The sequence below is a fragment of the Balaenoptera acutorostrata genome, chromosome X (genome assembly GCF_949987535.1).
Source record: "Balaenoptera acutorostrata chromosome X, mBalAcu1.1, whole genome shotgun sequence".
Classification (NCBI taxonomy): domain Eukaryota; kingdom Metazoa; phylum Chordata; class Mammalia; order Artiodactyla; family Balaenopteridae; genus Balaenoptera; species Balaenoptera acutorostrata.
Window position 1 is genome coordinate 4,207,759 of NC_080085.1, and position 24,149 is coordinate 4,231,907.

At 42.6% G+C, this 24,149-nt stretch overlaps 1 protein-coding gene across 5 annotated transcripts in view; it reads right to left on the reverse strand.

The window, feature by feature from the left end:
- Positions 1 to 24,149, reverse strand: part of NLGN4X (neuroligin 4 X-linked) — a 333,057-nt gene that overhangs the window by 295,997 nt on the left and 12,911 nt on the right. For 2 of the 5 annotated variants that reach the window (XM_057539091.1, XM_057539087.1), the window contains exon 2: positions 2,861 to 3,029. The exons of the other annotated variants lie outside the window; for them this stretch is intronic. The gene's annotated coding sequence lies outside the window, so the exon portion shown is untranslated. The remainder of the gene's footprint in view (positions 1 to 2,860; positions 3,030 to 24,149) is intronic. 5 annotated transcript variants of the gene reach the window in all.

A 24,149-nucleotide genomic window follows, 5' to 3' on the forward strand; every position in this document is an offset into this window, starting at 1 on the left:
CAAAGTGAAACAGTCATACGTATACCTATATCCCCTCTTTTTTAGATTTCCTTCCCATTTAGGTCACCACAGAGCACTGAGTAGAGTTCCCTGTGCTACACAGTAAATACTGTTGGTTAAAATATATTTGTGGAAATGACTTCATATGTACCAACAATCTTAATTGCATTCATTATTCCTGACCCTTCTACAGCCGCGCAGGGTAGGTATCATAGCATGTATTTTGCATTTAGGAAAACTGATATTCAGACATTAGCTCACACGATCCAGATCCATTTAAGCCATAAGGCAGAGTCAGACCTACGTCCATCCTGAGTTCAAAGACCACACGCTTTTCACAGAACCAAGCCGCCTCCTCATCCAAATAGAACAGGAATTGTTATAACAGGTAACATGTATATGGTGGGCCAACCTTCAACGTACCGTTTTACACATGGACTCCCTACTTATTGATTGATGTATTTGGCTACGCAGCATGGCTTGCGGGATCGTAGTTCCCGGACCAAGGATAGCACCCGGGGCCCCAGCAATGAAAGCGCTGAGGCCTAACCACTGGGCCGCCAGGGAATTCCCACACAGACTCTTTCTAATATTCTCAGTGAGCACAAAAGGGAGTGTTATCTCCACTGTTTGAAAAAACGAAATCCGGGAGGCATTAGCGAACTGGCCAAGATCCCAGAGCTGTCAAGGGTGGGGTAGGGCTCAAAGCATGTGGTTCGGCTAGCAGCATACATTGTCTCAAGGGTGGGGTAGGGCTCAAAGCAGGTGGTTCGGCTAGCAGCATACATTGTCTCAAGGGTGGGGTAGGGCTCAAAGCAGGTGGTTCGGCTAGCAGCATACATTGTCTCAAGGGTGGGGTAGGGCTCAAAGCAGGTGGTTCGGCTAGCAGCACACATTGTCTCGGGTGGAGCCACTAATACCTTTTCTCTTCCCCAGGCTCGGTCCCCAGTCTGTGGGGATCTGCACCTGACACAGTTTTCATCAGGGGCAAAAAGGTTATTTGGTATCAGGACCAAAGACAGCCTCACTGCATGAGTGATGCGTACAGCAGACACTCACGTGCTATTAGCTATTCTAACACTGCGTGATTAATACCACAACTTCGAAATTGGCTCTGTTTCTGTTTCACTTGATCAGAGGTCGTATCTTGGCTCACACCCACGGGTCGCTGTCAAATTCACAGCTGCAAAGTTAACTAGGTGTGTGTCAGGAGAGGTCTACAAAAATTAGTGAGTTATGTCTGGTAGATGACTCTTTTCTGCCTTGGGATAGGGTTGAGAAACATGTATTTGAATTATTATTTGAGGGTGAGTTTTTGTTGGCCTCTTGGCTTGCTGGATTTCGTGTATGTGTTTTTTAGGTGCACAAGGGAGAGAGAAATATTCAGTAACTAATATGTGCATGAGTTTCCTTTTTTTTTTTTTGCAAATCTGATACTGGTGGAACAAAATATTCACATCCTGTAGGGTTTAATTCACGTGTCAGGAATGATTCCATCCACCCTGCTTGCCTATCTCACCAACTCCACTTCTCTTACTGGGCCCTGGTCACTACCATCAACACAGATTCCGTTAACGGAGCAGGACCCTAGGGGCCCTTCCCAGGACAGAGACCCCTCCCCGGGACAGAGACCCCTCCCCAGGACAGAGACCCCTCCCCCATATCTCCTGCTGCAGCTCCTCTCTGAAGTACCTAGGTCGTAGTATCTCATGCCTATTTCCCGAGCTTTTTCAGATGCTAAAAACCACCCCATGGAAGAAATTAACTACTTGATGACCACGCGCACACAGCCCCCAGACCAACTGGCACCCTTGTGACACTGCCCTGTGACCTCACCATCAACCCATCAGAGAACTGTGCAGGAGCTGAACACACACCCTGGGAGGCCCCTCCCTCACCGGGCCTTTAAAAATGCTTTGCTGAAAGTTGTGGGTTTTTTGGAGAGGAGCCACCTGTCTCCTTTCAGGGTCCTGCAGTAAACACCTCTGTCTGCTCCAAACTCCGAAGTTTCGGTTTGTTTGGCCTCACCGTGCATAGGGCAGACGAATTTGTGTTTGGTAACAATTCTACTATTTTTCCTGCTATGCAAGGCGAAATACATTCTAATTTTTTTTTTTTATTTTAATTTCTTCTCAAAGGATAGCCCCACATGTGTGAATTTACAACATAACATTCTCCCAGACGGCTTTGGGTATTAGAAACCTCCAAACACCAAAGGGTCAGAGAAGGGCAATGACCATTTATTACGCCCGCCTATTATGGCATTTTGCTGCTAATGACTGTTATCCAAGCAGAATACTGATCACTAACACTGACCTATGTTCCAGTAATCACGTCTTCAATTTTCTCATTTGTTTTCTGCTACATGATTCATGGGGGTCCATGAAGTAATAAGCTTTGCTTCATGGAAGCTAAGTTATAAGATAGAGTCGTGTGGCTAATAAGATATTTCAAAGGTTAAAGGCTCAATTCTCTAGATTAAAACACTATTGATGTTACCAGTAAATTTGGGCTGGATGACCTATTACAGAAGTCCTGAAGACAGATAAATATGATGACAGAGAGCTGATTATTTGGAAATTAATAAGAAATTACATTTTATGATTTGTTTTCATGTGAAACTACACCCTACCGTATACAGACCATTTGTGAAGACTTACGCTATACTTAGTATGTTATCGACTCATCTATAAAAGCTTCTTGTAAAAACAAATATTGCCTGAGATGATTGATATTAAATACTCAAGGCAAACCAATACTTATGAGTTACCAATATATTATCAAACATTACCATAAATATCTTATGTCATTTTATTGGAATTTTACCATACAGAGAATGCATTAGTCAAAGCATACAGACCTTTGGCGGAATATCGGACGTAGAAGCTAAGAATGATCTATTCCACGCTATGACAATGTTTCAAAGAAGCCTCTCCATATAATTTCACCTTTACAACTAAAGACTTGGGGTTTCACAGGGACATTCACAGCCATTCCAATTCGCCCTGCGTAGTAGGTCAAACAGATACCTAGAACATAAGGTGAAAGGAAATAAATATTTTCATAAAGGAGGACATTGGTGGAGTTAGGACTTTTCAATAGGTTATGAATATGATTTTATTCTCTGGTACCTAAATAATGTATAGTCAACTCTGTCTAGAAATCCTAAGATATTTCACTTCGCGAATGTGCGCTGCACACAGGCTGTGCACAAGGTATGAGGATAGAAAAGAAATTCCAAAGATGAATGTGAGACAGTCCTTGTTCTCAAGGAGCTTGTGGTGTCCTGGGGGAAAACGTCATCAAGGCAAGGACTTACATATAGTTGCAGGAGCTACTATATCCAGAGAAAAAGGAATAGAGAGGGCCATGCTCAGAAGAGGTGGCAGCTCTGGGAAACTCTTAGGAGATGGCACGGAAGATGGCTTTGAAGGAGGAGAGGGAGGAGGACCAAGTCTGTCATGGGGAAAGAAGGAGATGGCAGCTACACTAGACTCTCCAGGGTCCTCACGAAGTCTGTGCCAGGATTACACCTAAGGGGTCCCAAGGTTTCGACATCACTCATGACCAATGTCTGCATCTAGCCCTGCACACACATACACAAAAACAGGAAAATCTGAACTTCTTTTTAAAACCTAAAGATATTTCAGAGGTATTTTAAATTAAAAAAAAAAAAAAAAAAAAACTACTATCATTCATCATTTATTTAGTTGTCTTTTGAGTCACAATGACCTGCTAAATTTCTAAAAGAAAAATGGGAGAAATAAGTTTAATTTTGATAGACGTTCATGAGTAGCTAAAAAAATAAAATAAAATGCATGCTCAGATGGGAAGAGTACTTATCGGTAGGTTTTTAGCAGGGTTGTCCTGGATATGTCTAGATGTATATATAAATGTTCCAATTAACATAAATCACTTTAATTTGCACCCAAATTTATCTAACCCAGACTTTATCTTTCTCTCAAACAGAACAATCTTCCAAACCACATTCATTTTTGAAAAGATGCATATTTAATAAAACAGCTGTTTTCTGTCTTGGATTTGCTCCCAATTTTATGCAATGCTCAAATTGTTTAATTTTTAGCATTAGGAAAATCTGGGGGTGGAGAGAAACAGAGAAAAATTTTCCTGAGAATTTAAAGTGAGTAACTGAAAATACAGATAATCAACTTTACACAGATCTACTCCTCCCGAATCACCCCAGAATTCTGATGAACTCTCAAGAAATTCATTTCCTGTCCACGTTTCTAATTTTGATGCAAATCTTTACAACAAAATCAAAAAGTACTAATGTCATCATCCAGTGAACAGTGGAAACAAACAGCGCCACAGAGTATATTTACAGCTTTCATGTAAGACTTAAAATAGTCAAGGTCCAGAATCCTTAACAATCCTAAAATGTATGCCTCTAAATTTTCTAGGCATGGACTAGAATGGGAAATTTTTCTATGACACTGTCTTTAAAAGAAAAAAATACAGGAAAAAAATGTGTACAAATTCTAGGGATGTGAAGACTGGCAAAGATTTTAAAAGATAAACAGGCATCTAGAAGCAAATCACGTAAGTATGTTGAACGACCCTTACATTTCAGTAAATCATGCTAGCCTATAACCAACCTGAACCATCAAGGAAGACCCCATCTTCCCGTAGATGAAAGACCAACTCCTCCGACCACAAATTGATTCGATAATCAAAGGTGTTCTCTCAGTCTCTCTGACTTGGCTACATGTCTCAAAAACTGTGACGCCTCGGTTGCTAACACTTGCTAACATGCAAGATTTGATGTTCTTATTCCCTCAAAGAATATTTATATAGAGTGCCTAACAAGTACTCATTTCTTCAACAAATACCCAATGAGTACCCCATCTAGGCTGGACTCATGAAACACACATTTTAAGGAAAAGCCGGAAAACATTTAAACACACGCCACACGTGGTCAAAAAGGGAAAATGCAGTCGAGTGTGGGGGAGCACAGAGAAGGAAGGAAACAGCAGATGAAATATGAAAAGGATAGAGCGTGCAGCCACTCGAAGTGGGAAGAGGGCAGGGCGAGGGGCACAGGCCGTGTCCTAACTTGCTTAGTTGGAAACCGAAAGACAACTGGTAGACCAGCAGTGCAGTCATCAGGGAACACTGCAGGACGGAGCTTGCAGGTAGGCAGGAAGCTCATTCTGCAAAGCCAGACAGGTCACTGAAAGGAATTTGGAGTGAACGCTAAGCATAATATGAAGCCATTCTTTGTGAAATATTTTAGGCTAAGAAGGAGGAACATAAGGTCAAAGACAAATAATCTGAAAAGCCTGCCTCTAGTGGCTATGTGCCTCTATTTTAAGGCACATTCGATGCTTCAGTAACTTATTTTGCAAACATCTCTAGAGGCAGGTACTCTCGTATAACCCTCTTTAACAGAGGAGAAAACGGAAACGTGAAAAAGTCAGCTACTGCAATTCACACAGCTAGGAAGTCTCAGGTGGTCTGGCTCCCCTTGTGGAAACTGGTGAGTACCAAAGAGGACTGCCAATAATGCATGTCAAAGTGAGTGAGTGGAACAGAATCATGGCCCCATGTGATAGACAAAGGGTGGTTATGTGTGAAATAGTGGAAAATATACATACAAGTCCTGCCCCCTGTTCTAGCATGGAGCTCCTAAAACCCTTGTAATTTCCCAAGTGATAAGAATACTAGCAGCATCTTTTGTTCTGCTATTTGGTCTTTGACTCTGGTTCCTGACTCAGAGCTCCTAAATCCCTTGGAATTTCCTGGGCGATAGGGGTGTGTTTTGTTCTAATGAGGTGACTCCCGGTGGGGTCCTGGGTGGCTTCAGGATGGGGGCTGAGCACCAGAAAGACCAAGCCATAGTTAGAAGCTTGGAACTTTCGGCCTCACCGTCCACACTCTGGACAGGGAGATGGGCTGCAGACTGAGTCCATGATAGGTAAGGCCCACGTGACGAAGCGTCCATGAAAATCCCCAAAGTAGAGTTCAGCGTCCTTCCTAGTTGGTGAACACATCCCCACGCAGAGAGGTTGGTGCACCCCAACTCCGCGAGGACAGAAGCTCCTGCTGTCAGGCTCCTTCCACAGCTGGCTTTCTGTATCTCTTCATCTGGCTGTTCACCTGTATCCTGTATCATAGCCTTTATTATAAAATAACCGGGAAAGCATTAAGGAAACGTTTCCCTGAGTGCCATGAACTGTTCTAGCAAATGATGGGATCCAAGGAGGAAGTTATGAGACTCTCCGATGTATAGCCAAGTGAGAGAAAAGTTGTGGGTAAGCTGGGGTCCCACTGCCTGCATTTGGCTTCTGAAGTGTGGGTAGGGGGGGCCATCCGGTGAGTCCTTAATCTGTGGGGTCTGTACTAACTCCATGTCAGTGTCAGACTGAATTGAATCACAGGACACCCAGCTGGTGTGACAGAGAACAGCTTGGCGTGCGGGCACCTGGGGTGGGGGTGGGGGGACACCACACACATCTGTTGTCAGAAGTATTGTTGACTCTATGAGTAAAAGAATCACAGGAGAGTTTTTCCCAAGCAACATGGGAGAGGGGAATACAAGAGCAGAAAGTAGAGACGTGGCGGTCTCCGGGGTGGAAGGCATTGTTAACCAGGAGTAGGTACAAACCTATGCGGGATGGTCTGGAAGCTGCAATTTAAGGAGCAACGTGAACTGAAGAAGCAGGAAAGTCAGAAAAGCTACGTAAAGGAATAGAAGAAAGCCAGAGAGGCGAGTTTTGGAATTCAAGGAAGGATGAAGTCCCTTAGCGGAGGGTCAGTGAACATGTCAGAGGCTACAGAGAAACTCCAAGGAGGAACAGGGCTTTGTTGAGTGGTCAGCCCCTCCAGAGGGCAACTGACGGGGTCCAGGTGTGCTGTCCGAAAAGAAAGCAGAAGGGATGTGAGGGTAAATAAAGAAATGTTCCTTCTTAAGAGTCCCTTCAGGGCATACGTGTCAGGGCACCAATGGAAAGACGATTAGAGCCATTGAGAAGGTCTTGATAATGAAAATGTAAGACCAGTTTCAAAAGGAAAAGACTATCAAGAGAATAGGTAGGATTAGGGACTTTCCTGGGGTCCAGTGGTTGACTCTGCACTTCCACTGCAGGGGGCGCAGGTTCGATCCCCGGTCGGGGAACTAAGATCCCACGTGCCGCAGAGCGTGGCCAAAAAAAAAAAAAAAAAGAAAAGAAAAAGAAAAAGAGAGAGGGAGAGAATAGGTAGGATTAAAAAATGATCATCTGGGACTTCCCCGGTGACACAATGGTTAAGAATCTGCCTGCCAATGCAGGGGACACGGGATCGAGCCCTGGTCCGGGAAGATCCCACAGGGCATGGAGCAACTAAGCCCGTGCGCCACAACTACTGAGCCTGCGCTCTAGAACCCGTGAGCCACAACGACTGAGCCCGCGAGCCACAACGACTGAGCCCGCTAGCCTAGAGCCCGTGCTCCGCAACAAGAGAAACCACCACAATAAGAAGCCCACGCACCTCAACGAAGAGTAGCCCCTGCTCGCTGCAACTAGAGAAAGCCCGGGAACAGCAACAAAGACCCAACGCAGCCAAAAAGAAATAAATAAATTTATTTAAAATAAATAATGATCATCTTTTACAGTCTATCCATTTCATTATAATCACCAAAACACAGCACATTCCCCATCAGTGTCATCGACGTGAGGACGTTGTATCTGACAATGATGAGCGCCTCCTTGGTTTCTGAGCCTTCTCTCTCCCCTTCGTTAAAGTACCTAAAATATCACCCCAACTTCCGACAGTTACTTCCTTGGCTTGTTCTCTGTCTAATATGAGGCCAGGTCCCGTCAATACCATATTCCCAGCGCCTCTGGGGAATGTGAAACCTTCTCCGTTTCTGCAGTCTCTGCCATCATTCAATCTTAATGTACATTATTAGCCTGATGTCTTCAATATTTACCTACATTGCTACCTGCCTCAATCATACGCACCAGCACAAAGGTGGCGTTCCATAAATGATTCCATGCTGCTGATTCCAGGGCTCTCCACAGCCTACAGAAGAACATCCATTGGCTTGACCATTGGGTTCCACCACCTACAATGCTCTGATTTCAGTTTAATTGTCTGTGCCCAGCAACAGGCACTTGAAAGCGCACTCAACCCATCCCTTCACTCAACACTTGCTGCGTCCACGTGTTTACTCACTGTTCCCTTTGCCCTTCTGAAAACTTCCTCTCCATCCTCTGAGATGCAGCTCACAAGCCATCTCCTTGGGAAAAGCTTTGGTGCTAGCCTAGCTCCCAAGGTGTATCAACACCCTCCCGTTGACCCCTTCCCCAATGTACCTGGTCTGGACTGTGTGACTGGTAGCGTGCGGCAGAAGCGATCATGTGTCTCTTCCAAGGTCAAGGTATCAAAGACTACGGCGGGTCCTAGGATTCCTCTCAGCCACTCCCTCTTACTCTCCCTTCTCTCCCTGCCCAGAAAGCCACTGCCAACGCCGTGTGACCAGCCCTAAGGTGAGGTCCGCGGGACAGCTCACCGAAGCCCTCTGCTGATGGTCACACGCGTGAGGCTCTCTTACGCCTTCAAAGAACTGCATCCCTGGTCCACAAGTGGACGGCAGCATCCTGAGAGGCCCTGCATCAGAACCACCCAGCTATGCAGCTCTTGAATCCCTGACTTACAGAAAATGTATGAGATAAGAAATATTGGCAGTTTGGGGTCATTCTTTAAGCGGCCATAGGCAAATACGGAACTGTCCTACGTGATACCAGTTTTCTAGTGGAAAATAAGATTCTATATTCCCAAGGTCTGTGTGTTTTCCCTTCTCACGGCATGTAGGATGTGCTTGCCTTGTGGTGTAGGTGTTCTCAAGGATTATTTTGTCTTCTCTACTAAGAATGTGACCTCGCTGGGATCAGGTCAGGGGTTGAATCTTATCAATGTTTCTATGTTCTCTGGTATCTAGCACAGTGACCTTCTCAAAATAAGATGTGAACACATGGCTATCAAATCAATGAATGGATGGATGGATGAATGAAAGATGAGAAATGCATGGTGAGAAACTCCATTCAGTTTCTCACTCTCTGAAGGAGGAATAGCTCCACGCAGCCCAGAGTGACCACAACTTTAAGACAGAAAGTGCTCTTGGATTCCTGAAACGGGAAACAATCACTGTCTTCAAGTTACTCTACTGTTTTTAATTACGAGCCAAGCACTTGGAGGCCACGGAGGAATAAATAACGTCTAGCCTCTGATGAGGTTTTATGGGGGTTATTATTCATCTTTACACCCCTCACGGTCCATAGCACATGGTAGACGTCCAATAAATATGCATTGGCTTGAATGGTCCAGGGACCCGAGAACATAAAGATAACCTGTAAATCCAGAGCAAGTCTGAATGCCAAAAGCAAACGAGGAGACCCAGAGATTTTAATACCACCTTCCGAATAGGAAAGACCAACATAGGAGGTGGTTGTCAAAAATCAAACAGGATGCCTGTGGACATACAACCTGAAAGGGTTGGAATGCAGTGGTCCTCACTGTGTGACCCCTGCACCAGCAGAAGCAAGTTCACGTGCGAACATATTGGGTCCCACCTTTGACCTGGCAACTCGGAGACTCAGATGGGTGGATCCCAGGGGTCTGTGTTCAACAAGCCCTCCAGGGGATACTGATGCTGAATTTGGAGAAACACTGCATTCCATCATCTGCTCCAAAAGCAATAAAGATTTAAGACCTGAAGCCTCCTTCCAGGAATAATCTTTCCAATAGTATTATTCTGAGGTCAGATTATAAAATGGATGGGAACTGACCCCCAAGCCATGGACCTAAGGACACAGCAATCAGGCAAAACCAGGAGACCAGAAGCCAACTCGTCCATGCACATCACTTAGGTTTTTTCAGCACCTGCTCTGAACTCTACCCGCTTCTGTCCCCCAAGTCTTCCCCTCTCCCACCATCCCTTCAAGACCCTCCCAATTGGTGGTCTCAGTTCCTTCTGAAGACGTCCCGTGAACCAGACCGAAGGCAGCATCCCGTACCAGCAACCCTCCCGTTCTCCTGGCTCCGTACACACTGACTTCGCCACCTTCATTAAAGGAATGATGTCACCTGCACGTATGTCATCACCTGAGAAGTGCCACGCTCCTCCAACAGGCCACGTTATCCGTGACGGAGCTGGTGTCTCCCTCGTACCTACCGACCGCCACGGAAAGGCCAGAGCCTGCCAGGCATCAGACACTCAATGCCCCATGTATTAAACGTACGATCGTGCTTCTAAAGGTTCTGACATTCATGCCGATCGGGAGACTTTTAAAGTTCCCATTCAGCCACTTTATAAAGGTCAAGAAATACCTCCTCAGGGAGAAGAAAAGAGAAGGCCTGAATAACTGGACAGTATGTCACGTCGTGCACACAAGCAGGGGAAAGACAAAATGCTTGCTCTCTCGCTTAATTGTTTACAATGCACAAGCTACAAGCGGAAAATACACTGAGGCAAACGGACGTGGGACCCTGTATTTCCTCAGCGCCAGACACAGCAGAAAAAGAGGCAAAGACGAAATACGACGAATCGTACCTCCCTCCAGTTTCAATTTTTGTGCCATTTCGATTTTCTAACATAAGTGTCACCCTGTGTTTTACGATCCAGGCTTTGGACCGGCTACATGTCACTCAGAGGTCCATCCCTCTGAATTCGCTTTTTTTTTTTCCTTTTATTTATTTATTTGCTCTGTATTTTTTATTTTATTTTATTTTATTTTATTGGAGTATACCTGATTTACAATGTGTGTTACTTTCAGGGGTACAGCAAAGTGAATCAGTTATACATAGACATGTATCTATTCTTTTTCAGATTCTGTTCCCATATAGGTTATCACAGAGTATTGAGTAGAGTTCCCTGTGCTACACAGTAGGTCCTTATTAGTTATCTATTTTATATGGAGTAGTGTGTATATGCCAGTATGAATTTGTTTTAAATGACACAATTCTGAGTTGCAAACCCCCTCCCCTTCCAGTTTGCCTCTGACGTTTCACCAGGTCACAAAGACATTTATTGAGAAAAATCCCTGAAGCCTGTGGTCTCGCTAATTATGGTGTAAAACGAGCCGTATTCACATCAAGAGTCTTAATTACAATGATCATGGCTCTCGATTCAGGAGGAATTAGAATGGGAAAGGACACGGAGATGGGTCCCACCCACTCATTTTACAGTTGAGGGGCAGGAGCTCGTTTCCCTTCCAAGGACTGTGATTCAGAAGGGGGTCCCACGCCGTCCCAGGAGGTGTGACGCTGTGATAGGATGCACTAGCATCCTTAAAGTCTGGATGAAACGGAGGTGATCGTGGGAGACGAGTATCCCCCCGCACCCAGCCCCGACGGGAGGAAGGTATCGGAGAGACAGGACCAGGCTGAGAATAGGCACAAAGCTGGCTGAGGGGTCTGCACTTCACTTCAGCTCTACCCCAACTGGCTGCGGCACTTTGGATAAATCCTATAGAGAGCCTTGCATGCTGGTGTATGAGATTCCTAAGGCTGCTGTAACTAAGGGCCACAGGCTTGATGGTTTAAAACAACAGGAATTTATTCTGGGAGCCGGAAGTCCTAGATCAAGGTGTCCCAGGGTCTCCTTCCTTTCTGAAGGCTCCCGGGGAGGGTCCCTCCTGGTCTGCTCTAGCTTCAGGTGGCCGCTGGCCATCCATTCAGCTGGTTCCTTGGCTTGTAGATGAATCCCTCCAATCTCTGCCTCTGCACTCATGTCGCCGTCTTCTCTCCGTGTGACTCTGCCTTCACTCTGGCTCCCACTACGCATGCCTGTGTCTTCTCGAGGCAGTTTCCCCTCTTAAAAGGACCCCAGTCGTATTGGATCAGAGCCCACTCGATGACCTCATCTTCGTTACATCTGCAAAGACTTTACTTTCAACCTCACGTTCTGAGGTCCTCGGGGTTAGGAATGCATCCTATCTCTTGGAGAAACACAGTTCAACCCACCATACTGGGTTTATTTGTAAAATGAGATGGTCGGGCTCATGAATTTTTGGCTTTAGTTTCTAAGTGTTAAACCTGAAAAGAAATTTATGAACACCGCTCTAGTTCTCTCTTTCTCTCTCCCTCCCTCCTCCTCTCCCTCCCTCCCTCCCCCCACCGCACCTCCCACACACATTTGGACTTGTGGCATTGGAACAGTCTGATGACTGGCTGGATGTATTTACCTTCAACCAGGTATTTATCGTATTTTTTATACAGAAACCACCTTCTACGCATTTGCATGGAGCCAGAATGCGTGCTATCTGCAGAATTCACATCCACACGTGCATCCACCAGAAACGTGAGGCTAACAGTCACCAGATTGCATGTGGGGACCATATGCGTACAGGTACCAAAAGCTCTTTGCAATAAGTGCATAATAAATTTACTTTTCCTTGTCTCTTTGTATTTTCCTGGAGCCCAGCTTCTTCGCCTCTTTCCTTGTGGAGCAGACACTTACTTTAAGTCTGTTGCATTGATTAATTTGAACATTGTAGCCATGGCATCAACATCTCAAACATATAACCCAGTCTTAAAAATGTAGACAGGGAAAAGTAAAACATTTCTATTTAGGAACTATGAAATGAATACAACGAAATACTACTCATTGTAGCAAACATAAATACTGAAGAAATGTGTAAGGAAGAAAGAACAGCATACATCTCCACCATCCAATTTTACAGAATCAAACTCTTAATCATTAGTTAGGTATCTCATCCAGACTTTCAGGAACAATTATGGAGTTGATATCAGCAGTTTAAATGAAGCACGGCAATGTACTGCTATTTTATTACCGTCTGAATAAAAATCGCTGTTTTTGCATAATCCTTTTATCATAAAAAATGCAGACGGTGCTCATTTATTATTGCAATTTAAAACAATAATATAAGGCAACCTATTATGCAGTCATTTATGACAAATCTTACACTGCCTTCTTTGGGGTGCGTGATATTAAGTCTGAGCCTCTAAGGTTAACAATACATTTCTCAAAAACACATTTTTCCACACAAATCCATCCGTATTCACTCACAGAATATTAAGTCTTCTTATGTTGAAGGATCTAATTTTAATCCATCAATGCAACAGTTCAGAAAACATAAGACCATTTTCAAGGAGTCTGAAATTCTCTGCACAGAACGTTTCTACCGTTTCCACTGATGCCAATAACTTCTCAATAACGGACAGCTCTCACCAATTTGTGCTCATCTATAGAACTGCAAATCATATTCTGGGCGTCAAATGTTCACATACTGTCTCCCCATCTACTGAGCTTTCCAATTGCAATGCGATTTTGCCCAATTTTAGATAAGCTAGCTGCATTTCGCTCGGCCCTTTGTTCTGAAAGATACCTATCGAGGATTTTTCTGTTCTTGTTTTCTGTTTTGATTTGCTCGAAAGCTCTCCCTTACATAAATCAATTCCATCTTCCTCTGTGATAAAGTGCATGATAATCACTATCCCCAAACATCACCCTCATGACAACCGACACAATTCGTAAAGTCGACTCTGTATGAAAAAAGAGCTTCCAAAATAATACGGTTACTACCTCTCATTGTGAATAGTTGGCCCAAGTGTTCTGATCACACCCAGCACACAAATGGGCTAATAGAATCCCAAAGACAATGACATTCCCTGTGTAAAAACTCATTTTATAACAGAGGTCCCTCACTTGGATGCATTTTTACCCCCAGGGGACGGATGTGTCACTGACACCTAGAGGCTTGAGAGACATGACTAAGCATGTGACAATGCACACGCCAGCCACCTACAAAAACGAACTAGCCACCCCAATATCAAGAGCACCAAGGTGCATACATCTTTCATAAGAAAGGTGTATTCCTGCCATATCTGAGTAAATCAAATCGCATTTTAAATATTACACGGCACCTACTAGATTGCAAAGTTCTCTAAAGCATCCTTCTGTAATAGACTCCAGTGATCTTCTACCAACGGTAGTTTAATATCCCTAATCTATGTTATGGGAACTTGGGTTTATGAAGCATGCGCGTGTGTGTGCACACACACACACACACACAAACGTACAAATGTGTGTAGGGCATATCTTGCTGTTTCTTGCAAGACCATTTTTTAAAAAGGTTGATATGTCATTCATTTTATTTTGCTCTATAAGTTAAATATCTAATAAGTATCATTTTTCTCAAATATGCAGTCTTTTACCGAAAGGGTCTATGCCATTGCGTTAAAGGATGAAATAAACTTAGAACCAAAGAGCACAACGGTAGTTGCCAGGGGCTGGGGGGTAGAGGAAGTGGGAAGATGGTGGTCAAAAGATACAAACTTCCAGTTAGAAGATGAATAAGTTCTGGGGTCTAATGTACAGCATGGTGATTCTAGTTAACAATAACGTCTTAGACGTTTGAAAATTTTTGAGAGTAGATCTTCAATGTTCTTACCACAAAAATAGACATGGTAATTATATAGCACGACCGAGGTGTTAGCTAATGCTAGGGTGGTAATTATTTTACAATATGTAAGTGTATCAGATCATCACATGGTACACCTTCCACTTACAACGTTATGTATCAATTATATCTCAATAAAATGGTGGGGGGAATAAGGATGAAACAAACCAAGAGTGATGACAGACCATCTTGGTCAGCCACCGGCGCCTAAACTGTCTTAATCTGGGGCATAACTATGGCAGCACAAGAATGATGTCCAACTTTGGACAATGATGTCCATAATTGTGTAGATTAGGTTGCTACTGCTTAGTCTTTATTTTTGTAAATATGATACGTAGCACGGACTTCAATCAAACTGATATAATTTGGTTAAGTATGAGTTGGCAAAGGGGAAAAAATTGCAGGGGTGTGTGTGCGCGTGTGTAATGATGGAACAAAGGTTACCCTCCCCCCTCTCCATCTTTGCCTGTCCACAGTACTATGGGTACCAGATTAAATGAGGTCCAGGAAGCCCAGAGGGCACCCACCCACACCTGGCCATATTTACACAGCTTTCCTTCTGGGGACAGCACTGCCTCAGGGAAGGCAGGCTTCCTCCCTAAGGAGCTGGTAAGCTAAGACCGAGTATTACGGAAAACACTCAGGTTCTTTTAAAAATAACTTGAGTACTCCATTTTGCTGAATCTATAACCTACTTTCATAGAGAGTAAAAAGAAAGAGCAGTTCCTTCAAGAAGAATTTGCATGAAAATGATGGAGAGGGACACAAGCCCTTGAAAAGAAACTCAAAAGATAAATCAACCTACTGCGATGCACGGACCTCGGGTCAGCTAGCAAACTAGTAAAAAAAAAACAATCATCTTTGACTTTTATGACTTGATGGTGATATTGACGAACTGTTGATAATTTTAGGAGTGGTAAAGATACAACAGCTATGTGGGAAAAAATTACTTCTTTTATTTTAAAGCAATACACTGACATATCGTGAGATGAATTACACAGTGCCATAATGAGAATGAGGGAAAAGGATGAGATTAAATAGGAACGCTTAGGCTAGGCGTTCGTAATTGTTGAGGGTGAGTGATGGGTACATGGGATTCATTATTCCATTTTCTTTCCTTTTTTTCTTGCAAGTACTTGAACTCTTCAACATTAAAAGATTCCATAAGATTTCAAGCACATACAGAAGTTTTTTTTAAAAAAAAAAAAAGACAAAAGAAAAACAAGTTTACGAATTAAAACAATATGCACAAATCTACAAAACAAAATAAGTAATGCCCCTTTGATGAAGAATGTGGGATTTATATGTATGGCTTTAAAAATAAGTTATAGGTGCACAACTATATAAACACTCTACCTGTCAAAAAATAAGGAAATTGCATATAAATCAATGAAGTTAGAACACTCACTCACACCATACACAAAAATAAACTTAAAATGGCTTAAAGACTTAAATTTAAGACATGACACCATAAAACTCCCAGAAAAAAAAAACATAGGCACAACATTCTCTGTCATAAACTGTAGCGATGTTTTCTTTGGTCAGTCTCCGAAAGCAAAATAAACAAAAGCAAAAATAAACAAATGGGACCTAATCAAACTTAAAAGCTTTTGCACAGCAAAGGAAACCACAGACAAAATGAAAAGACAACCTACAGAATTGGAGAAAACATTTGCAAATGATGTGACTGACAAGAGCTTATTTTCCAAGATAAACAGCTCACACAACTCAATAACAGAAAAACAAACAACCCAATCAAAAAACGGGCAGAAGATCTAAACAGACGTTTCTCTAAAGAAGACATACAGATGGCCAACAGGCACACGAAAAGATGCTCAACATCGCTAATTATTAAAGAAATGCAAATCAAAACCACAATGAGATACCACCTCACACAGATCAGAATGGCCATCATCAAAAAGTGTACAAAATGCTGGAGAGGGTGTGGAGAAAAGGGAACCCACCTACACTACTGGTGGGACTGTAAACTGGTGCAGCCACTATGGAGAACAGTATGGAGGGTCCTTAAGAAACTAAAAATACAGCTACCAAATGATCCTGCAATCTCACTCCCGGGCATATATCCGGAAGTGACATAAACCCTCATTCGAAATGATACATGCACCCCAATGTTCACAGCAGCACTATTTACAATAGCCAAGACATGGAAGCAACCGAAATGTCCATCGACAGATGAATGGATAAAGAAGATGTGGTACATATATACAACGGAATATTACTCAGCCATAAAAAAGAATGAAATCATGCCATGTGCAGCAACATGGACGGACCCAGACACGATCATACTAAGTGAAGTCAGACAGAGACACACAAATATTATATGATATCACTTACATGTGGAATCTAAAAAACTGTACAAATGAATTTATATACAAACCAGAAACAGACTCACAGACATAGAAAACAAACTTAGAGTTACCAAAGGGGAAAGTGGGGGAGGGATAAATTAGCAGTATGGGATTAAGCAGATACGAACCACTATACATAAAATAAACAACAAGGACCTACTATAGCACAGGGAACTATATTCAATATTTGTAATAACCTATAATGGGAAAGAAAATAAATGATTTAAGACATAACCTCCTGAGAGAATTAATCATGAAAAATAATGCTTATGAAGACCTGCAACAATCCTAAAGAGGCTTTTGCTGCAATATTTTGGGAAATGTAAAGTTCAGAGTGGCATAGATATACTGGGCTGGCCAAAAAGTTCGTTTGGGTTTTTCCATATCATCTTACGGCCAACCCAATAGATATATAATATGTACATAAATAAAGATATGGATAGAGATAGAAAGATGGATGTAATTCAGACATAAATACAGGTAGGAACAACATGATATACGTAAAGTTATATATATGATATGGTTATGATATAGATTGGTATAGAAGATACAGATACATAGATACTGATGGAATATGCATGCATATATATACACATATATTTATACACACATACAGATAAAGATGTACATATAGATAACTAAAATATTAAAATATTCAGATAATTAAAATATTAAAATATATGAAAAATTCTGAGAGAAATTATACAAGTTGTTTAGTGTTTAACCACTGGTTTATGGAACGAAGACTGATGTTTACATTTTTTTTCCAAACTTCTATATTTCTATAACACTCTTCATCCCTTCTTTGTAAAGAAAATCACACTGTCCTTAAAATCTCCTTGAAAAGGCTACAGTGTGCTTTGATGACTTATTCATAAAATGGACCCATAGAATTCAAAAGAGAAGGCTTCTTAAGATACACTTAAGTGATAACCACCTGTGCGCATATTAAAATTTTATATTAAAACCCACACCATAATGTTAAGAGGATGAGATCACTTTTTAAAATATCGATCATGGTGAAAAGATGGCCACACACCTCTGGGCATTTCGGAAACTTACCTCCACGGGGTGCCAGTGGAAATCTGGGCAGGAATACGTTCCCTCAACTTTATGCCTTTTGCTAGAAAAATATTCGGATGAGCTGTGAGAAGGCGTGAACCCCAGGCCGCTCTGAAGCTGTGGAAAGGGCGCCTTGCTTGTTGCCCAGGAGGGCTACAGATTAATGTGATGAGGGACCGTGCAAAACACTGTGGACTCTTGCCAGTCGGCTGAGGTTTCCAGATGGAAGGCGGCGTTTTGTAAGCTGAATACCCCCGGGCCAGCGGGGTGAGCAGAGCTGACCCACACAAGCCAGAGTCTCAAGCAAACAGTAGAGTCACGTTTGCTGCCCCAGATCTTCCGAGAACAGAATCCTCCCCCCACGTCCAAACCCTGGACGGGAGTTTTCCCCTAGCCCTTCTACAACGGAGCATCGTTTAGCAACTACCAAAATGAAAAGACTCTTAGGTGTCCAAGCAATAGCAACAAAGTACAGTAAGTGACAAACAAACAGCAACACAGTATTGGATTGTAATCCTACAATGTAGTTAGTATCCCAAGTATACAATAAATATCCATGAGTCCCGACAGATATAAAGGAATGATTCAATGAATCAACAAATGAATGAGGGAGAAGGGACAGATCTCCCTTTCAGAGGAATTCTAAATAATTGACGTCAATACTCCATCATCCAAGACTCGCAGCTGAATCGCCCCACCTCCCCACCTTGAGGCACTTTAAATGACCGGCTTCCAAAGAACAGACTATGAAAAGGTGAGGGGGGAGGGGGGTGGTGTGAGTCGACAGTGGAAAAACCCACTACCTTGGCCAGGGGATCAAGGTCAACATCAACATGTTGATAGGCTGTGCCCTTGACAGGACGAGAAAGGCAACTGACCTTTGCGGGTTCCCTCCTCCAGAAATGTACCCCACCATCACACAAACTGCAACTGGGAGACTTCCTACATAATATCACAAAACTATTAAAATCATGGAAAACAAGGTCAGAGAACAGAGGAGAAGAAGGAAACATGACGGCTAAATGCACCGTGCTGTGCTGGAGGGGATTCTACAACAGAAAGGAAGCATTAGGTAAAAACTGGTGAAAACCACATCAAGTCTGGCGCTTACTTAATAGTACTGTGCCAGTGTTGGTTCCTTAGTTCCATCACATGTCCCATGGTAAAATAAGACATTAAGAGGATATGGAGTAAACAGGCACTCTCTGTACTTTCTTTACAGGGTGTTTTGTACATCTAGAACTATTTTTAATTAAGTTTATTTTTAAAAATGAAAACAGTACAGGCATACCTCGGAGATACTTCAGGTTCCGTTCCAGACCATTTGCGTAAAGCAGGTCACACAAATGTTTTGGTTTCCCAGGGCGTATAAAAGTGATATTTATACTAGACTGTAGTCTATTAAGTGTGAGATAGCATTATGTCTTTAAAAACAATGTACAGACCTTAATTTAAAAATAAGTTACTGCTAAAAGATGCCCACCAACCTCTGAGCCTTCAGCGAGCCGTCGTAGTAACATCAAAGGTCATGGGTCACGGGTACCATCACACATACAGTCATAATGACAAAGTCTGGAATACTGTGCGAATTACCAAAGTATGACACAGAGACACAAAGTAAGCAAATGCTGTTGGAAAAATTGTACCGAGAGACTTGCTCGACACAGGGTTGCCACAAACCTTCAATTTGTTAAAAAAAAAAAAAAAAAAAAAAACACAGTATCTGTGAAGTGCAATGAAACCAGGTCTGCCTGTATTGCAAAACTGTCCTAAAGAAAATAGGTTTCTATTTTGTGAAATTAATCAACGTGGAAGAATCGGAGTGAGCATTATAATCTCAGTGAGGCTGGGATGCCAACTTCCCACCCTGAAATGTTCTGTCCAATGGAAAAATCAGCTGGTTTTCATCCTGCAGAATCAAAGCCCCATGTAAGCAAAAACAACATAGTTAAAATTTTTAAAAAATGCCTCTTACTGAAGTGAGAAAGGATTCATCTCAAGTGTATTTACTTTAAAGCATCATGGAAAAACAGTGGGTCTCAGACACAGAGAGATCTTTACTCCTAGCTCTGTGTTCAAGTTCTTAGGTGGGTAAGAGTAAAAAAGCATAAAAGGGCCATGACAAAGCAAGTACACAAAGCTGTGACACTAACACTCCAGGCTTCTTGGACGCACATTACAACAAACCGTTATCCAAAAATACGGGGGGCGGGGGGGGGGAAGGTCACGGGGACTTCCCTGGTGGTCCACTGGTTAAGAATCGGTTTTGCAATGCAGGGGACACCGGTTCGATCCCCGGTTGGGGAACTAAGATCCCACATGCTGCGGGGCAACTACTGAACCTGTGCACTGCAAGTAATGAGCCCGCGGGCTCTTGAGCCCCAGTGCCACCACTAGAGAGAAGCCCGCGCAGTGCGAAGAAGAGCCCACGTGCCACAACTAAGACCCAAGGCAGCCAAAAAACAAACAAATAAATATTTAAAAAGAAAAAACAAAAACATGGGGGTCAGGAGGGGACCATGTTGATGCATAAGGTAGAATATTATGCTCATGGTAAGTCAGCATCCCCTTATCCTAATGCCGGTTTCCCTTTGGATCAGCCCTCGGATACAGGTGAATCCTCATAAAAATACACATTTTACCGAGTCACCTCCCTACTGGAGAGTCAACAATTGCCCTGGAAACTCCTCAAGGTGAAATGACACAGACCAGCCCCTGTGACTTGACTGACCTTCCTGTTCTGCCTTCTCCCCGTCCACGCAGATGAAGACCCCTATGTTCACCAGAAAGAGGGGCTCCGGGTGCTCTTTGCCTCTAGGACCCTTTGGTTGTCTTTAAAATTTAGGGGATGGTAGATGTTTCTTTCCTCTTGAGTCTATCCCAACGGACTCGAAAGACATGAACAGAGAAGTAGAATCCACTAGCGTTTGCAGAGATGAAAGCTACAAAGTTCTCATCTTGGACAAAACCCTATGGGGAGGGACTTCCCTGGTGGCGCAGTGGTTAAGAATCCGCCTGACAATGCAGGGCACACGGGTTCGAGCCCTGGTCCGGGAAGATCCCACATGCCGCGGAGCAACTAAGCCCGTGAGCCACAACTACTGAGCCTGCACTCTAGAGCCCGCGAGCCACAACTACTGGGCCCTCGTGCCACAACTACTGAAGCCCGTGTGCCTAGAGCCCGCACACCACAACGAAGAGCAGCCCCCACAGTTTCTCTAGTTTCTCTAGGCAACTAGGCCCGCGTGCAGCAACGAAGACCCAATACCGCCAAAAACAAACAAACAAAAAAAACAAACAACAACAACAAAACCCTATGGGGAGAGAGGAGACAGCACCCCTGAAAAAGTTTCATCCCTTCCTACAAATGTGTGAAACATGGCAAGGTATAATAAACAAGTGCAATTAATTAACATTTCAAAAAACTGGAGAGGCATTGGGTTCTTACAGATAATAATTAAGAATCAAGAGACAAGGAAGATCAGAGGCAGCTAAGCTGCTTTCATAGTAACTCAGAAAAAAAAAAAACGAAAACCTGAGTTTCCAGTAACAAGTTTTGCTTTCAATTTTGGAGTTTTTTTTTTTTTTCCTGTGTCCTCCCCTAGTTCTTTTCATCAAAAAGATTTCTCTTTTTCAATTGCTGCAGCACAAAATACAGAAAAGTAGCTTTTGAAAATGAAATTATGTGCTTTGTTTTATTAACGTGTTTGATGATGCCTTTGATTTCATATGCTTCTCATAAAACTGGCAAAAATAGAGATATCAAATCCTGAACTTTCAGGTATCTAATCTTCATTTCCAGAATAGTGTTTAAAAGTACTGTCCAGCTGTGTGGTCTGGGGATAAATCACTGGACCTCTGTGTGACTCAGTTTCCTTCTGTGTAAATGAATGAATACAAATGATTATTCAGTTTCTTTCAAATCCTCATAATCTGTGATTCTAAGGTATTTTCTTATTTTATCACAAATATCCCAACCAACTATGCTTTTTATATTTACTACAGGCAAGTCAATCATGGTCTAAGCTCATTTTTATATTCCTGGAGTTAAAGGTGGATAAAAAGGCACACTTTCCTAGAATTATCACATCCTCCATCTCCCCACCCCATGAGCTGAAACAGCCCCCCCAAAAATGTATAGTATCTGCTTGAATACTGTTTTTAATTTGAAGAGAGGGTTTGTTTTTCCTGCTGAGTAGGTTTGGAAGGATATCAGACCAGAGGGGGAACAGGAAGGAAGGGAAACAGCTGTGTTTCATTCTGACCTGCTCCGGTGAGAATCCCAGCACCACTGGGACCCAGAGGGAGACACCTGCCCCCCTACCCTGGCCACGACATCCCTAGGAACATGTGGGTAATTCCCTCTGAAGAAAGGCCACCCTCAAGAGAAACCGGAAGAAGTAAGGACCATCGCTTGGGAATAGATAGTTGTTTCAGCACCAGTAAATCCGGGGATGCCCCCCTAGGTGTGACTAAACTCCCTTGGGCTCAGCTCCACGCTTCAGGGATGCCCTTAGGCCCCATTAGATGCTGTGGGTTTTAAGACTGGGCTGTGCAAGGAACACCAAAGATGCCAGTCATCCACCAGAAGCTAGGAAAGAAGCACAGAACAGATTCTCCCTCACAGGGTCAGAAGGACCCAACCCTGTGGACACTTTGATCTCAGACTTCTGGCCTCCAAAGCCGTAAGACCATAAATTTCTGTTGTCTAAGCCAATCTGTGGTACTTTGTTACAACAATCCTGGCAAATGAATACAAACACTGTGTTCTTTAATTCTTGAACCTGATAAAAATGTTAATCGCATTTGGGGCATTTTCAAAAGGAGGTTTATCTCCAAAGCAATTTCAATACCCTTCTTCCATTTTACCTTCATAAGACCCTATTAAATGAATAGATACTAACATTCCAGTGTTTTTTTAAAAAAAAAGACTGGGTTGTGATTTCTCTAAATTAACAGCATCCTGGGGGGAGGGGAGGGGAGATACAGTTCACAGTTAAATATAATTTTTCAAATTCCTTCCCCTTTTACTTTTCTCTTCCTTCAGTGACATTTAAAGAGAGAAAAGGTAAATACACATCTTGGAATGATTTAGCAATAGAACTGTTAACAGTCAAGTTTTGTCAATACAAATAATGCACTTGGATTTTTCTGCTGATTCTGTTATGGTATTGCACAATGCAGAACAACTATTGTCTTTTTATTTAAATCTTCAGGAAGACATGTGCCACGATAAAAAGTAAGCTATTAATATTTATACATATGTCAATATATATGTATGTGTTTATATAATTTATATGTGTAAATTATATATAGACATACATCTATTGATTTAATCCGGTCACATCTAAATGAACAAGAAATTGGCTGGCTCTACAAATGGCCAACATGTATCCTGATATTTTATACATATATTCATAGAACTGAGTAATTTCTTATCAATTTGGATGTGATCAGATTAAACACCCCAAAACCTGTGAAATTAATACACATGCTTACTGATGTTATTTTAATATAATTTTGATAAATTTTAATAGCTGATTCTTGTTATTCATGAAAGGGAGACTTTTCAATCAATATAATCATCACATAAATTCATGGACATCACTTTATCTGTGAAATTGTTTTAGCAGAATCATCGTGAAACACCTCCACACAAATCTGAAGCGAAGCAATGTGTAAAGTACGCGCTTCTCCCCATAATATGCTGCTGTTTCCATGATTTCCACCATGAACCGAAATTGTCCGAAGACGTGTGCTGAGATGGGATTTTTCCCAGGATAGGCATTGAGACTCTCCTCCATTGTCGTATTTTTATAACAGCTTTATTGTGATGCACCTACAACTCACCTACCTATCACCTTTCACTGAGGTTGGTTGGTTTTATGTTCTTAAAACTCAGATTTCTCCCCCATTCTGTTCTGCCATCATAGCTTCTCTGTCTGATGACTTCCTTTGTCTTCTCATTTTAGCTACTATTTAACTTCGTGTAACTGTTACTTTTCCCTGACCCTTGTGTTCAGGGAGAAGTATTTTCTCCTGCCTGGCCTGCTGGGTGACATCACAACTGCTAACCCTCAACACTGTGCTAAGAGGCAAAGATCAATCCTTAAGGAAGGTTTTTGCCTTGTGTTCTGCATTTGGTTTCTGTTTTCAAAATGTCCTCTCCTTTTCCATGGTTCTGATTCTCCAGGGGTACCAGTTCCAAATAATTTTCTGCACTGTGATATGAACTATTCCAGCGTAAGCTTGGCTCGCGGGTAATGATACACGATGTAAATGCAGACAGACCCAG